Here is a 14,024-nt window from a genome sequence, read left to right on the forward strand (position 1 = left end):
GAGAAGCAGACTCCCTGCCGAGCAGGGAGCCCGACGCGGGACTCGATCCCGGGACTCCAGGATCATGACCTGAGCCGAAGGCAGTCGCTTAACCAACTGAGCCACCCAGGCGCCCGGGGTCCGCTAGTTTTAAAACATCAATTAGATATAGCTTTTATTCTTTTAAATGATCTGCGCTTGTAAAAACAGAGCAGAGGCATTAAAACAACAACCCTGGTCCCACAGCCTCATCTCCGGGAAGTCAGCCCTGCCTCCGGCTTGGGAGATTCCTTCCAGGTGTTCTCCAGAGCACTTGCCCTGACACCACGCACACTCACGTGCAGATACCACCACGCTCGCAGACAGACCGACAGACACACCGTGGGAACCCTCGGATTGCAGGAAGAGGTTGGTCGGAATATTCCGTGCTGCATATGGATTCATGGGTGTATCCAGGCAGACACGTGTCCAGTGACGAATCTATACACACCGTGTCTTTTTGCAGGTTTTCTGGCTCTCCTCCTCCCACTCCATCGGCAGGCATTCCACGTCTCCAACCCATCCTTCCCGTGGCGGCTGAGGCAGGGCTGAAGGTGCAAGGTGGCCCATGACACATTGCCAGGGCTGTTTGGGTGGTGGTGACAGGGTGCCCTGCACGCGGCGGGCTTGGGGTATCACCCACGCCTTGGGATTCAGGAAGATGGGGGGTGGGGCGTGAGGGCAGAGCGGACCAGAGGAGAAGGCAGAGGTCAGCAGCTGGGCAGGGGCTGACCCTGGACCTTTGTGAGGGACATGTCTGAGGCCTTTGGGGCTCTCCAGATTTGTGTCAGCCACAAACGTGGATATCCCCCTGAAAATGCAATCCTGTTGAACTGAGACCCCTAAGGAGAGGGCTCTGCCATGTCCAGGGTCTTTGGTGTGTCTGAACGTGTGGGGCCCCACTCACTCTGCCTGCCATTCCACATTACTCCCCACTCTGTGGAGCTCTGGGGTTTTCCTCTTCAAATCCACTGTACTCCAACCGGGAGGGTGACCCTAAGGCCAGCAGAGTCCATCAGTGGGGCCGAGTGGTTGACAATGACTTGCATGGTGAGTATGGTGTTGGGTCTGGGGAGCTGAGCATCTTCCTGCCTCCCTGCCAGCCTTTGGACCGTCAGCCTCCTCGGTCCACCGACCAGCTCCAGGCCCCGACTTGGGTTTCCATTGGGTTGTACCAGCAGCAACCCCCACGCGATCTGAGTTTCCGAATGGGTCTCTCCCTGCAGACTGTCAGGGCCAAGAGCTGGCCCCGTGGAGGGTGAATCCTGACAAGACCCACAGACAGGTGGCAGGCAGGAAACAGGAGGGGAATGAGTGTGCAGTGTGCCAACCCCAGGCTGCTCCAGTGCCTACCTACCACGCTGTCACACCCAGCCCTGGAGCCGAGAACATTCTAGAGCTTTGATTTGGAAACTACAGCTCCATGGCCGTCAAAATCCTGGTGGAGTGGGCAAGAGCCAGACAGGCCGGGGCCGGAGCTCATGCCTTTGCTTCTAGCTGAGCCTGGTTCCTCCACTGTGACATGGGAGAGTGAGGGTTCCCAGATTATAGCAAAGCTCAGGGACCGTCACTGTTGACCGGGCTGGCCCTGGCATGGAGCTGGAGAAGGGCCCAGCTTCTGGGGCTGATAGCACATGACATGCCCCGAATGTCCACACCCGACTAAGTTTGTTTGTATGTGATGTGCAGTTGAAATCCTCCTCCCCTCCCCAAAACAGGGCCGACTTCTCCAACCGGTTTTTATTTTGTCCTTAAGCCACAGGTCTGAAAATGAATTAAGAGGTGCCGTGAATTCAATCTCAGGGCCTGGCTCTCTGCTGGCCCGGCCCCCAGGGCCTGATGGAGGAGGCCCCGGGTGATCTGGTGAGCTTCACTGGGCAGCTGATGACTTCCTACAGGTCCCACGCGCTCCCGGCCTCAGCAGCCCGGTTCTCCCCGCGGACCCCTGCGGATGACAGAGGTAGCGCAGGGTGCCTAGGGGAGCGGAGAGGATGAGCCTCTAGCTCGGGCCGACAGCTCGGGAAGCTTCTGGGAGGAGGCGGCTCTTGGACTGGGCATGAGAGATTGGAGACAGACGAGGCAGGTGGGCGGGATGAGAGATTTGGGGACACAGGGAGGGGTGTGCACGTGCACTCAGCCGTGTGGGGGTGCACGTGCGCCCATGCGCGTGCGCATGCGTGGGGGGGGCGGGCAGGGGGGCGGCGGTGGGAGAGGCACCCGGGGGCGGACAGGACCCCCTGCTCCGCCACCTTCCTGCGCGCCACCTTCCTGCCCACCGCCTTGCTGGTGAGAGGTCTGTGGCCAGGGTGACCCGCGTTCTTTTGCAGGTAATGCCTTTTCTGTTTCTTCTTGGAAGCTTTTGGGATTTTTCTCTTCAGTGGGCGCTCAGAAATTTCTGTACAGTGTTTCTAGATGGTGATGTCCAGCTTTTTGGTTGTTGTTACTATTTTACTTTGTGTTCACTCTTTTTAAAGATTTTTATTTATTTATTTGAGACAGAACGAGAGCGAGCAAGTGAGAGAGCGAGAGAGCATGAAGGGGCGAGAGGGGTAGATGGAGAGGGAGAGGCAGGCTCTTCACTGAACAGGGGGCAGGAAGTGGGACTTCATCCCAGGACCCCAGGATCATGACCTGAGCCACCCAGGCACCCCTTGTGTTCACTTGAATTAAGGTGTAACATATAAAATGCACACATCTTAACAATACAGCTCAATGAAGTTTTACCTTAGTCTACACTGGGGTAGTCACCACCTGGGTACAGATGCAGACCACTCACTTTGAGGCCCTCTCCACTCCCCTGCTTCTTCTCATCCCCAGAAGAAACCACTGTTCTGACCTCTAATACCACTGACTAGTTTAACTATTCTTGAACTTCTCCTGAATGGAAACATAGAGTGGTATGCTTTTGTCTACTTGGTGTTTTTTTTTTTTATAAACTTCTAAATTTTAGAACGGTTTTAGATTTGCTCAATTACTGGGAAGATAGTACAGAAAACTTGTATCTCCATTCCCGTTTCCCCTTTTGTTTATTTAAAAAAAATTCTTAAGTAATCTCTAGGTCCATCAAGGGGCTTGAACTCACTACCCAGAGATCAAAAGCCACGTGCTCTACGCACTGAACCATCTAGGTGCCGCTTCCCTTCAGTTAACATCTCACGTTAGTGTGGTAGATTTGTTAGAACTAATAAGATCTTTATACACTGTTACTAACTAGAATCCATACTACATTCAGATTTCCTCAGTTTTTTCTTTAACGTCTTTTTTCTGTTCCAGGAGCTCAGCCAGGACACCCCATTGCATTCAGTCGTCGTGTCTCCTTAGGCACCTCTTGGCTGTGACACGTTCTCAGCCACTCCTTGCTTTTGATGATCTTGATAGTTTTAAGTAGTCCTGGCCAGGTATTTTGTGTCATATTCCTGAATTGGGATTTGCCTGATGTGTCTTCCTCAGGATTGGACTGGAGTCATGGCTTTGGGGGAGGAAGACCACAGAGGTGATGTGCCCTACTCATCAGATGATTTCATCATTTCAAGGGTGCATCCTATCAACCTGACCTATCACTGTTCCTGTTGACCTTGGTCACTTGGCAGAGGTACGTTGGCCAGGTTTCTCCACTGCAGGGTGACTCTTTTCCCAGCTTCCACACTTTGGAAGGAAGTCACTGTACAGCCCATGCTTGAGGAGCAGGGAGTTGTGCTCCACCTCCTTGAAGGTGGGGTATCTGCCTAAATTCTTTGGAATTCCTTGCATGGAAGATCTCTCTTCTCCATTTTGTTACTCAATTATTTATTGATATTATGAGTATGGACTCATGAGATTTATTTAATACTTTGGGCTATAATCTAATGCTGTCTTATTATTTTATTACTCAAATTGTTCTAGCTTTGGCCATTGGGGGCTCTTGCAGTCGGCTCCTGTGTCCCTTTGATGTACCCCATCATTGCGTGTGTATGGGGTGTGTGTGTATGTGGTGTGTGTGTGTGTGTGTGTTCTGAGCACTTCCTTACTTTCCGGAGTTGCAAGATGCTCCAGGCTCATCTCGTATATTTCTTGCTCCAGTCTTAGAATCTGCCATTTCTCCAAGGAGCCCTGGTTCCTTTTACTGGGGAAGGGTATTAGAAATCAAGGTCACAGGTGATCAAAGCTACTGGGATGTCCTTGCTCTGGGTGCTGTTGGCTGATAAAGCAAGGAAATATGTTTATGTATCGAATTCCTGTGTATACGCATCTGTAATTATTTCTACAAGTAATCATCTCTATTTGTGTTAAGCTAAACATTTATATTGGTGTCTCCACCTCTAATCAGTTACCACATGAAACATTCTAGCCTCTTCCCCTATTTATCTGCAATCTTCTGCTCCAAGCTGGAGAAACCTGGCTCTCACCAGATATCTGCCTTTTTTTTTTTTTAACTTAATTGCTCAATTCCAGTACATGTTTAGTGGTTCTAGAGTTATTAACTGCTGTTCCCATGGGAAGCAACTTCATCAACTAGAGTACAGTCCTGCGACTATCGTTTCCGAAATTACTCAGGGCAGCATCTGATTCTCCCCTGCCCTTCAGCAAAGCTGTTTCAGATGTTTCTCATCAATTAGATTCTTCTGTTGCATTCTGTGTTCTTTCCTGGGATTCCTGACTCCTAAATGGTTTTTTAAAATTGTGTGTACATCGAGGTCCGCTCTGTGATATCAAGGTCTCTGAGTTTTGACAAACGCTAATGTCGTCTATCCTCTGTTACAGTCTCCTACACCATGATTTCACCTCCCTAAAAATTCCCCTGTGCTGCTCCTGTTCAACCCTCACTACCCCCAGCACCCCCGGCAACTACTGTTCTGTTTATAGTTTACATAGTTTTACCTTTTCCAGAATGTTATATAATTGGAATCATACAGTACATAGTATTTTCAGACTGGCTTCTTTCACTTAGCAGTATGCATTTAAGATTCCTCCACGTCTGTTAGTGACTTGTTAGCTCATTTCCTTTTTTTTTTTTAAGTTTATTTTTTAGTAATCTCTCCACCCAGTGTGGGGCTCAAACTCATGACCCGAAGATTAAGAGTTGCACGCTCCAAACACCAAGCCAGCCAGGCGCTCCTACCTCATTTCCTTTTATCTCTGACTGATATTCCCTTGTCTGGATGGACCACAGTTTGTTTATCCATGCACCTATTGAAGGGCACCTCGGTTGCTTCAGATTTTAGGTAACTAGAAATAAAGCTGCTATAAGCGTTCACATGAAGGTTTTGTGTGGGCATGAGTTTTCACATCAGTTAGATAAACACCAAGAAGCACAACTGCTGGATTGTATGGTAAGACCATGTTTAATTTTGTAAGAAGCTGCCACACTTGGGGTGCTTGGGTGGCACAGTTGACTAAGCAAGCGTCCAACTCTTGGTTTCAGCTCAGATCGTAATTTCAGGGTTGGGAGATCGAGCCCTGCATCCGCTCAACGCTCAGTGGGGAGTCTGCTTGAGACTCTTTCTCCCTCTCCCTCTGCCCCTCCCCCACTCTCTCTCTCTTTCTCTCAAATAAATAAATAAAACCTTAAAAAAAGAAGAAGCTGCCACACTGTCTTCCAAAGCGGCCATGCCATTCTGCATCCCCACCAGCAAGGAATGGGAGTTCCTGTCGCTCCACATCCTCAGTAGCAGCTGGTGTTGTAGGTGTTGAGGATTTTATCCATTCTCATAGGTGTGTAGTAGTATCTCATTATTGCTCTCATTTGCATTTCCCTGATGACAAATGACGCTGAGCATCTTTTCAGGCGCCCATTGTTGTTTGTCTCCTGTGGGGAGCTGTATGTTCAGGTCTTCTGCACATTTTTCTTTTTTTAAAGATTTTATTTATTTGCGAGAGAGAGAATGAGAGACAGAGAGCATGAGAGGGAGGAGGGTCAGAGGGAGAAGCAGACTCCCCGCCGAGCAGGGAGCCCGATGTGGGACTCGATCCTGGGACTCCAGGATCATGACCGAGCCGAAGGCAGTCGCTTAACCAACTGAGCCACCCAGGCGCCCCTTCTGCACATTTGTTGACTGGGTTGTTATTTACTGCTGACTTTTAATATTTGTTTATATATTTTGGATTCAAGTCCTTCATCAGACTTGTGTTTTGCGAATATCTTCTCCCAGTCTGTGGCTTGTCTTCACCTTCATATAACATTGTCTTTCACAGAACCAAAGTTATACATTTCATAAAGTTGAAACTATGTATTTTTTTCTCTTTCATGGGTTGTACCATTGGTGTCCTATTTAAAAGGTCATCACCAAACCCAAGGTCATGTGGGTTTTCTCCTATATTTTCCTCAAGAAGTTTTGTCATTTTGCATTTTACATTTAGGTCTGTGATCCATTTTGAGTAAATTTTTTCTCTAAGATTTTATTTTTAGGGTGCCTGGGTGGTTCAGTCGTTAAGCGTCTGCCTTCGGCTCAGGTCATGATCCCAGGATCCTGGGATCGAGGCCCACATCGGGCTCCCTGCTCGGCGGGGAGCCTGCTTCTCCCTCTCCCTCTGCCTCCCACTCCCCCTGCTTGTGCTCTCTCTCTGTGTCAAATAAATAAAATCTTAAAAAAAAAAAAAGATTTTATTTTTAAATAATCTCTATACCCAGCGTGGGGCTCGAACCCACAACCTCGAGATCAAGAGTGGCACACTCCACGACAGAGCCAGTCAGGCTCCCCAATTTTTTCTTTTTTAAAGATTTTATTTATTTATTTGACAGAAACACAGCAAGAGAGGGAACACAAGCAGGGGGAGTGGGAGAGGGAGAAGCAGGCTTTCTGCGGAGCAGGGAGCCTGATGTGGGGCTCGATCCCGGGACCCTGGGATCATGACCCGAGCGAAAGGTGGACGCTTAACGACTGAGCCACCCAGGCGCCCCTGGGCCCCAATTTTGAGTAAATTTTTGTGTCAGGTCCGGTCTAGGTTCATTTATTCTTTTGCATATGGACGTCCGATGGATGGTCTCTCTGAGGAGACTATCTTTTCTCCACTGAACTGCTTTTTTCTTTCTTTTTTTTTTAGGATTTTATTTATTTGAGAGAGAAAAAGAGAGAGAGAGAGAGAGGGTGCGCACACAGGCAGGGGGAGCAGCAGAGGGAGAGGGAGAAACAGACTCCCAGCCTGAGCAGGGAGCCCATTGCTTGATCCCAGGACCCTTGTCTTGTAGTTAATGAGTCCTCTGACTTTGTTATTCCTTCCTATTGTGGTGCTTGGGCTCTGGATTGATAAATCTGCATGTGAAAGGCACCCTTCCAAACTAGTCATTAACTATATCTAGGAACTGGCCCTGCAAGGGGCAGTCTCCTCAGGGCCAACAAGATAGCATAACCTTGAGAATTACAGAAAAGAAGAAGGCATGATGATTAGTGCAGTGCCCTCGCCCTCTGATGCTTTGACATCACTAAGGAATCTTTGTGGTGATGATAAGGGGACTTTTAGAGAGTAGGGTATAAGTTTTCCTGAACAGCATAGAAAAAAATTGTATCATAAGAGTAGAAAGGAGTGACACCAGTAGAAATAGCAGGAGCCCCTCTGGGCTGGCCCATATCTAAGTTTCTTACTTATAGGGCACTGTCCAAGAAAGTCAATCTGAAATTCCCAGGGTTTCTAACAATAGCTCAGTGGGATGGTAGATTGTTAAAAGCATGCATATGTATATAGTTGTTGGTTTCATTTTCTTTCACTAATACTTCTTGGTGGGTTTTTTGGGGGGTCAGGCTGCAGGTCCAGCCGTGAGGCTGTTGGGAGTATGAACTGCTGGTTTAGTAAAGTCTGTGTGAGGAGGCGTGCTGTTGTAACCAGGGGGAGGGTGGCTGTGGTCATGGTGAGGGAACCGCAGGGTCTTGGTGCAAAGCTGGAGGGTTAGTAGGGAAAGGCACTCACTTGGAGGGTGTGGACCTTTGAAAGGGGGGTAGGCAGTCCTCTCCCCAAGGGGCTTGTGGGGCTCACTAGTATGAGGCAGGTGCCCCCTGGGGGAAAGCATTATCTCCATTAATTGTGAGACTGACCCAGATAATAGTGACCTTGGCCAGATTTCCCTTTGGGCGTGCAGTGTTGGCACATACGGGTAGGTGTGTCTGTTTCCAGAGAGCAAGAAGTTAACCAGGATCCTGGCGAAGCAGACAGCAAGCTCCGAAACATCATGGAATCCCTAATCCCAAAGGAAGGAAAGCAGTCAGGGTCTGTGTCCACTTTGTGCCTTAGCAGAGGCAATCTGTGGGTGTGGCTGGGGCAGGGGTTTGAGAGTCGGGGTGAACTTGTCCCGGTCATCTCCAGCAGCCAGCTCCTGGGCCACGGAGAGGTCATCTGAAATATGGGCCTGGGTCCCCGCTCAGGGAGATGAGGCTGTTGGCCTTGTGGCTCTGTGGTGGTAAGACAAGGCTGGGCTGGGGTTCCAGCGTGAGCCTGTAGGCAGGCCCTCCAATCTGGCCACTTACTGCGGGCTCGTTGCCTCAGTCATTGGTTTGGTTGGTGATAGCAAAGTGGTGAGGTCTTTGGGTTGTGGGGCATGTATTAAGCAAACTCATGCCTGGTTGAAACAATGGCTCACTTGGAGGGTGTGGATCTTCGATTACAAACCAATGAAAGCTCCGAGATAGACAGTAATGAGAACAGTAGTCATCAGAATGGTGTATGGTTGCACTTGACAGGTTTTGTGTTTATTCCGTGTGTATGTAAGTTTAGGCTCGGATGGGCCCTGTATCAGATGAGCAGCTGCCTGGCCCATGGGACAACCTATGGTTGATGGGTTCTAGGAGAATAAATGCCCTCACTCTGGCCTCCAGCCCTTCTGGGATGGGGGCAAGATTGGAAATTTATAAAGATGGGGGGAGACAATATTAGAGGCCTGTATACAATATGTAATGCATCTTTATGACCATGGAGGGGAGACAAATCCCCCTTTAAATGTAGGAAAGGGAGTGTAGGACATTTTTATTATTTATTTATTTATTTATTTATTTATTTATTTTTAAAGATTTTATTTATTTATTTGACAGAGAGAGCAAGAGAGCACAAGCAGGGGAACAGTAGAGGGAGAGGGAGAAGCAGGCTCCCCGCCGAGCAGGGAGCCCGATGCGGGGCTTGATCCCAGGACCCTGAGATCATGACCTGAGCCAAAGGCAGACGCTTAACCATCTGAGCCACCCTGGTGCCCCTGTAGGACGTTTTTAAATTTGACATTGAGTTTTGAGTTGGCCAAGGATCTTGAATTAAGAGAGATTAAGGCCTGGGGCAAGAAAGAGGCCCTGTTTGGGGTCCATTTGCTGGATTGGAATTTGAAAAGAAAATGTTTGAGGAAACCATTACATCTCTGAGCTCAACCTCTCTGGCCCTATCAGGGACAGGAAAGTTCTATTGAGTGCCTTTCCCAAGAGCCTGTTCTGAGAATTGAAATGTGTACCTGGTTACTACCAGTCCTGTCTAACTCCAGAAGGGATAGAAGTGGGCTGGCCAGGCCTTGTTTTGTGGCCTTCGGATATGGGGAGACAGGTGTGATTTGGGGTATCCCTGTGGGGCAAGAGATTCTGAGTCCTTTACCCTCAGCCAATGGCTCAACAGTGTGTATAATCAATGTAGAGAGGGGGCCAGTTGTTGGCCAGAGCTCCAGTGCCAAGATGACTGCCTGAAGTCTGGCCAACTGTGTTGACCATTGGGTTCTGACCTTTGTCTGGAACATCCTAAGAGATGAAAAGCAGCAATGTTCTAATGAGTGCTGTCATCTTTATGATGGTTGGTGGTACAACTCACACAGTCAACAAGCTGTCATTGATGTTCATTCAGGTAATGGGGGGCTCCTGGTTAGTCAAGGGGCCTGGGGGAGGGGTGACCTCTCTCCTGGGTGGAACACATGGTACCTGGCCAGGGACTGAGGACAGGGGAGGCCAGGTGGAATATGCCAGAGGGCCCAGGTCTGGTTCCTTCCTGTTGTAGGAGGCCTCATCAGCCGTGCTGAGCTTGTGGGGTGCAGTTTCTATGACCCCAGCAAAGGGGCAGCTGCCTTGGGAGGGTCCCAGGCTCAGGGTCTGTGAGTGCCTCTATTTCTAGGAAAGCCCAGTATGTAGCCAGCAGTTTTGGTTTTAATGGTGTTTAGCATGAGGACAAGAGAGGCAGTTTCTTGCATCAGAAGCCCTTGGACAACTAAGGGCCATCCTGGGTGGTCCAGAGACCTCAGGGGCAGGAGAGGACTCTCTTGCCCAGGCCTCTACAGTGAAGGAGTCTCGGAGGCCTGGCAGGGAGTTCCTGTTGACTTAATTTGGACGGATCTTAGAGCCTTTCATTAGAGGGGCCCTGCTGACCGTGAGCTGATTCTGAGTTCGATTGAGGTAGAATTTCTAAATTAGGAACATGTTGCTGCCAGAAGCCAAAAAGGATGCTGGTTTGTAAGACCTGAAGGAGCCTGTCCGATGAATCTTGCTAGAGGAATTGGTCCTCCCGGTAACGTCACAGCTGTGCTCCTGGAGGAAGGTGATGTGGTCAGGTCTTGTCTGCAAGGATGGTGTGTGCAGGCGAAGCTGTTGAGGCCCCCGGAGAAGCCTGGAGAAGGTATGTGTCCCTGCAGGGGGAGGGCAGCCAGGCTGAGGCGCCACTGAAATGGGTGCTGAGGAGAACACATTAGCCAAATCTGTAAGAGCAAAATCTCTACTGGCGTTGATTGGGTGGAGTTACTTTTTTATTTTATTTTATTTATTTATTTATTTAAATATTTTATTTATTTATTTGACAGAGAGAGACACAGCAAGAGAGGGAACACAAGCAGGGCGAGTGGGAGAGGGAGAAGCAGGCTTCCCGCGGAGCAGGGAGCCCAACGCAGGGCTCCATCCCAGGTACCTGGGATCATGACCTGAGCCGAAGGCAGATGCTTAACGACCGAGCCACCCAGGCGCCCCTTAATTTTTTTTTTTTTAAAGATTTTATTTATCTGAGAGAGAGAGAGAGATCATGAGCAGTTGCGGGGGGTAGAGGGAGAGGGAGAAGCAGGCTCCTTACTGAGCAGGGAGCCCGAAGTGGGACTCAATCCCAGGACCCTGGGATCATGACCTGAGCTGAAGGCAGACACTTAAGCGACTGAGCCCCCCCAGGCGCCGTGGGTGGAGTTAATTTTAGCAATATTAGGTCTGGGGTACGGGGGCTCATTGCCTGCCTCTAGGCAACAGCCAGTAGCTGGGGTGATTCCTTCTTCTCCCCCTGTTCTCCCTCCTCCACCCCTTCATCGTCTCCCTCCTCCCTCCCTCCAAATTCTCTATGGATGTGGTCCCTCCTACCCCACCAAGTCAGGGGAGGAGTCAGGACTTTAGCAGGCAAACAACACAACTAGGGACCTGGGGGTGCCATGGTCCCTGAGGGGGGTGCCCTTGCGCTAACTCAGTGTGTGGTTCGAAATTCACCGGTACCTCGAAGGAGTGCTCCCCACCCCCCCACCCCCGCTCCTCTGGGCAGGCTGAAAAGTAGGGAGCACGGCACCTCGGTTTGCCCACCACTTGTCGGTGCTGCCCGCGCATGCCCTGCCACGGCCCTGGGAGGGAAGTAAGGCATACCTCTGTGCCTTCAGAGGAGCCTTTCAGAAACTCAGCTAGACCCCTAGAAAAGGGGGGTGCCCTGCAATGTCATCCTACAATCTAGGCAGGTAACAGCTCAGACCAGAACTTAGGGAGGACTCCGCTTCCGAGGTCCAGGTGGGAGTCCGCGGCCACACCAGGCAAGTGCGCCAGCCGCCGTGGCACCAGCTGGTGGTCCCTGGCCAGGCTGCAGCTCACGCTCAGTGCAGGCAGTAGGTGGGCCCCGGGCAGCCTAGGGACATATCAGCCCAGTCTGAGCCGGGCCTCCCTGCTCACACCCTGCTTGTTTTATAATGTTGATTTTATTATTATTGCGGTGAGGCCCGCAGATCAGGAGAGGACTGCCATTAGCCAGAGTTTGTTAGGTATAGTTCCCAGGACAGGACCCGTGGGAGGCAGGAGCAGAAGGGGCGAGGAGGGGAGCTGGGGAGGAGCCAAGGGGGCGACAGGAAAGCCTGGGCAGGTGCCTTAATGTGGTTTCCCCGGGAAGGAGTGGTGAGGCAGGGTAAACAGGTTTAGGACTGGCCAGTCTGAATAATTGTATTCCAGTTGTCTGTTGAGTTGTCTGGAACCTGGCTCTGGGGTGATGAGGGCCGGGGAACCCTGGCCCCGAGTGTGAGCCACTGGAGGAGGCGGTGAGGTGCATGGGCTCTGGACTGGTAAGTTTGCATGGAGAAGTCTCCCAGGCTAAGCATTTACTGGACCTGGTTAGCCCTGGGAGGGGCAGTCTGTCAGGGTCCAGGGATGTCAGAGCATCTGAAATACAGAGAATCGGCGCTCGGTGCTCAGCTGACTCAGTCCGAGGAGCATGTGACTCTTGATCTTGGGGTCATGAGTTCGAGCTCCATGTTGGTTGTAGAGATTACTCAAAAAAAAAAAAAAAAAAAAAAAAAGAGGGCCCCTGGGTGGCTCAGTTGGTTAAGGGACTGCCTTCTGCTCAGGTCATGATCCTAGAGTCCCTGGATCGAGTCCCGCATCGGGCTCCTTGCTCAGCGAGGAGCCTGCTTCTCCCTCTAACCCTCCCCACTCTCGTGTACTCTCTCTCTTTCATTCTTGCTCTCTCAAATAAATAAATAAATCTTAAAAAAAAAAGCAATTAGACTTAAAAATAGGAAAAATGTAAATTAAAAACCAAAACATTAAAAAAAAAAGAGAGAGCTAGAGAAAATCCAGAAGGCATGAATAGTACACGGTTTTTGGTGTGCGTAGAGCATTTCTGTTTCATTGGTGCACACCATTCCAGCTCGTGGACTGACCACGGGATGTCTTTCCCTCCGTTCTGCTGTGGTGGGAGGTTGGGGCTGTCTCTAGGATGGGGCTTTTTACCAGTAAAGCTGTTATGAATATTCCTACACATGTCTTTGGTGGATATCTATTTTCATTTCTTTGGGCCATGTGCCCAGCAGTGAAATTCCTGCCTCACAAGGAATTGTGAGTGCTTTGGGAGATGTTGCTGCAAGTTACCCAAAGTGGTTGAACCAAGTTCCAATCTTGGTGACACCCTTAAGGCTTTTCAGGCGGAAGGCTCAGGTCTTCTGATCTGGGGAATCCCCATTTATTCCTTGTTTGCCGGGATTCATCCATTGTTTTATTTAGTAATTTGTTGTTGAGGGTATCCTTGTTCTGGGCATTAGGGACATGAGGGGCGAACCCACGAGAAGAAGACGCTCCAAAGGAGGGAACAGACAATAATCAAGCACGTAAGCACATGCTATAAAGATTTGTTTCAGATAGGAATAATCATGCTGCCATATAATTAAATTATAATTACAATTTCAGTGAGAGATGACTTCTGTGAAGAAAATAAAGCTGCGGACGCAGTGTTGCCCCTCCTCCACTTTCTCTATCCTTCTAGAAATCTCTCGGGACAGATTTCGGGATTCTGTACCTGTCCTCATGTCTCTTTTCTTTAATGTGCTTCCATTTCACAACAGCATTGTTGTTTTAATTGAAGCATGACTGACACACAACATCCTATAGACCTAAATGGGCAGCTCCTCTGCCTATTTTTAAATAGATCCCAGGGTCCTGGGATCGCAGTGATGTGATTTTTTTTTTAAGATTTTATTTATTTATTTGACAGAGAGAGTGAGAGAGCACAAGCAGGGGGAGCAGTAGAAGGAGGGGGAGAAGCAGGCTCCCCGCCGAACAGGGAGCCTGATGTGGGGCCCGATCCCAGGACTCCGGGATCATGACCCAAGCCGAAGACAGATGCTTAACCATCTGAGCCACCCAGGTGCCCCAGTGATTCGATATTTTTATTTTTTTAATTTTTAAAAGATTTTTAGAAGATTTTATTTATTTGAGAGACAGACAGTGCACACGAGAGGAGGAGCGGCAGAGGGAGAGGGAGAAGCAGGCTCTCTGCTGAGCAGGGAGACCAACATGGGACTCGATCCCAGGACCCTGGGATCATGACTTGAGCTGAAGGCAGATGCTCAAATGCCTGAA

At 49.7% G+C, this 14,024-nt stretch overlaps 1 protein-coding gene and 1 long non-coding RNA gene across 2 annotated transcripts in view; both read left to right on the plus strand.

Moving 5' to 3' along the window:
• The first annotated feature begins 363 nt into the window (after positions 1–363).
• On the plus strand, positions 364–1,898 carry LOC110571673. Its single transcript, XR_002479802.1, has 3 exons — positions 364–387; positions 485–579; positions 1,775–1,898. It is a non-coding gene; the product is annotated as an uncharacterized LOC110571673 (long non-coding RNA).
• A 1,570-nt stretch (positions 1,899–3,468) lies between these two features.
• DEGS2 (delta 4-desaturase, sphingolipid 2) overlaps positions 3,469–14,024 on the plus strand; it is a 34,728-nt gene continuing 24,172 nt past the window's right edge. Inside the window, exon 1 of the mRNA XM_021679840.2 lies at positions 3,469–3,610. The gene's annotated coding sequence lies outside the window, so the exon portion shown is untranslated. The remainder of the gene's footprint in view (positions 3,611–14,024) is intronic.

The sequence above is a fragment of the Neomonachus schauinslandi genome, chromosome 9, assembly GCF_002201575.2.
Source record: "Neomonachus schauinslandi chromosome 9, ASM220157v2, whole genome shotgun sequence".
Lineage (NCBI taxonomy): Eukaryota > Metazoa > Chordata > Mammalia > Carnivora > Phocidae > Neomonachus > Neomonachus schauinslandi.